The sequence below is a fragment of the Oculina patagonica genome, chromosome 8, assembly GCF_052425735.1.
Source record: "Oculina patagonica isolate OP01 chromosome 8, crgOcupat, whole genome shotgun sequence".
Classification (NCBI taxonomy): domain Eukaryota; kingdom Metazoa; phylum Cnidaria; class Anthozoa; order Scleractinia; family Oculinidae; genus Oculina; species Oculina patagonica.
Window position 1 is genome coordinate 13,235,124 of NC_135765.1, and position 3,121 is coordinate 13,238,244.

Genomic DNA, 3,121 nt, shown 5'->3' on the forward strand with positions numbered 1-3,121 from the left:
GGGGGGGGGGGGGGGGGGAATTTTTTTTTTTTTAGAAAAAAAAAATAAAAAAAAAAAAAAAAAAAGGATTTTTTTTTTTTTTTTTTTTTTCCACAAAACCCCCGAACCCAAAAAACCCCCCCCCGGCGCCGATTATTAGAAATTGCCAGTGCTGCTGCTTCGGTAATTCACATTCCAGTTATGCTGATTGTATCGTGGATTACCTAGTCCTGGACCGGTGGTTTAGAATTTCTGCGACGCAGACTAGGATAAATGAGCACATTATCTTTTCTACATAAGTATATTTTTAAAAAAATATTGGTTGAATTTCTTTTGAGGGAATTCAAGGGGTTTATATTTGCTTCACGTCTCTTTTAAGTAGGCTTATTTCTTTATGGAGGGCTTATATACTGGCGTTATACAGCTATTTCAATAAACGTTGTGGGTCAAAGTTAAAGTAATTTGTTTTGTTTTTTTTTTTTTTTTTTTTTTTTTTTTTTTTTTTTTTTTTTTTTTTTTTTTTTTTTTTTTTTTTTTTTCCCTATACGGACTTATGTCTGGACAGGATACTGTGACTAAAGTGTTTTCGGTGCAAACAGGAATTCCACATAGTAAAACTCTCTAAACATAACGATGTGAAACCCAAAACAATTCCCACAGTCGCTTTTAGAAAGCCTTACACTACAGTAGGGGCTATTATTCAATAATTATAAGCCCATGAGCCCTGGGCTTGTAATCGGGAAGGGCTAATTTTAGGAAAGAATTTTTGTGTCTGATATTTGGGGGGGGGCTTCTTTTTTTGTGGGGGGGGGGGGGGTGGGGGTCTTAATTTTATAAATTTACGGTGTGTAGGTATAGCATTTGCCAAGTTATTTACTCAAGTTGTAGGTTGTAAAAAGTGTGAGAAAAAATAATAAAATATTTAAAACTTTTCAGTTAGTTTTCTACTTACACACATGTATTTAACTGTCAGTATACGCGGAATAGAGTGACGTTATTTACCAGTTGAAGAACTGTTTAAAAACACGGTGCCTGTGTTAGGTATAATTAATAAATAATCCATTACTTAATAAAAACATTTTATGTTTCCGGAGAGTTCTTTGTAACAAGGTTTTGTGTAGTTTGTGCTGATCAGTTCGGAAGATTTCCGAAGATGTCCGGAGACTCCCGAAGATGTCCGAAGACTACCGAAGATTTCCTAGGAGAAATGCAAATAGTTTATCTAAGTTTATGAGTGATTTTATCGGATTTTGAACAGCAGATAAGAATTTACAATGCTAAAATTTTTAATGAACACTTAACAGTATTTTCTTCGAAAACAGTAAACATTAAAAAATTGACCAATGTAACAGCAAATACTAGCAATTGTGAGGAAATAACACTAAACACTAACCCCATTCAAACCCTCGTTTATGGACTGATCGTTCAACTTAAAAGTCCCTATTTTTCCTGTTCTGCTTCGTTCTACATAGTTCGCTTAAAACCATTGCGAACGATCCAAAAGTATTTCTTGCACTTTCTGTCTACGACTTTGTAAATATGGCAAAAAAAAAAAAAACATTCATTTATAACTTTATGTCAGTCCCTAATGGCTACGAGTTGTTCTGCAATAATCCCAGAATATTTTATTTCGAATGACAGATTGTGGTTAATGACCCACGCGTTAACTCGTACCGGAAGCCAAAGCTATATCACATAAAAGAGAAATGTATGATATGTCGTAACATCGATCGATATTTTCACAGCTCTAATACTGGGAATTTTTGCGTATCAAACGTTTAAAGAAGGAGCTGGAACTAATTTGTATTCCAAATAGTATGTTCGTAAAGCAATCATAAGCATTCATGCATCTGAAAATTTATGAGTGAGTGAGTTGGTCCAACATGCGAGTTCAATGAATTGGCGCAACTGTACATTAAAGACGATTGTTATATTGAATTTTCATCGAACAAAGGCCGACCTTGCTTTTAGTGTTTTTATTTGCTACCTCATTTCTTCAATCTGAGCTCTAACCCCAAAGTACATTTACGGTTTAATGAAATTGCACATTGTAGATCAATATTATTTATCGCTTTACCAAAAAGTAAAGCTGTTGAAGAGGTTGTCTGTCTGTAACGCCAACTGAAAACAAGAGGCGTTTGCATATCACTTAGAGGTGTGAATTTTGACAGGAAATGTTTAGCACCTAATCAACACATTTTTGCACATATTTCAGGAAGTAGAACCATATTCATTCGCCAGTCGCCGACTTTAGTACTTTAGTAAGGGAAAGGGCAAATATAAAGCCCTGTTCACATAAACTGACCTTGAACTGTTCGTGTAGACTTTTTGATCACTGGAGGTAGGTTTCAAGAAGTACTTTAATTATTAGATGCTCTATATATTTTGTTGTCAGTAATGTTACGTTTAAAACGGGCAACGAGGGACACATCGTTTTGTTTTAATAGGTCTTTAATTGTTGCTGCCCTTAGCGCCGATGGCGTATAGGGAGAAATAATATTATATAGTGCTTGAGCTTGCTCTGTGTTAAAAGCGACGCATGTGAAGACGTTGCTTGAGCTTGAGCTTGCTTGAGCTTGAACTTAAAACTATATTTTATTTATTTATTTTTCTTTATATAAATATGATTTACAATTCATTGCATGCCCCCCGCTTTTAGTAACAACTATAAATTGAGGTGGGGCATGGGTTTTCGAGGACAAGGTTGGCGGGGGGCAAGGAGTTGACGAAAACGCGATTTTTTTAAGTCAAAATAGTTTATTGACTTATCATTTTCACGAATCAGTATAATGCGCAATCTGTCGACCGCTTGAACAATATAAATAACATTTCTAAATTTTAGAGTGGGTAGCTTAGTATAGCAAGCTTGCTCACGATTCCAAACTCGTGGAGTCATTTATAACTAAATTACGATCGCCCGCCATGTTAGTGTTTGACTTTTATGAGGCAGTGAACCATCAAGGGTACAAAAGCTGATTTGAAGAATAAATTTATAATCCATCCTGCTTGTAAACTAGTATTTTAAGAATATGTAATATAAATCGGTTGAAAGACTCTTGAACGCCCACCATTTCTGTTTCTGTCACGCAGTGCGTGACACAAATATTTTGTTATGCAAATTTCATGGAAGCCGACATTTACA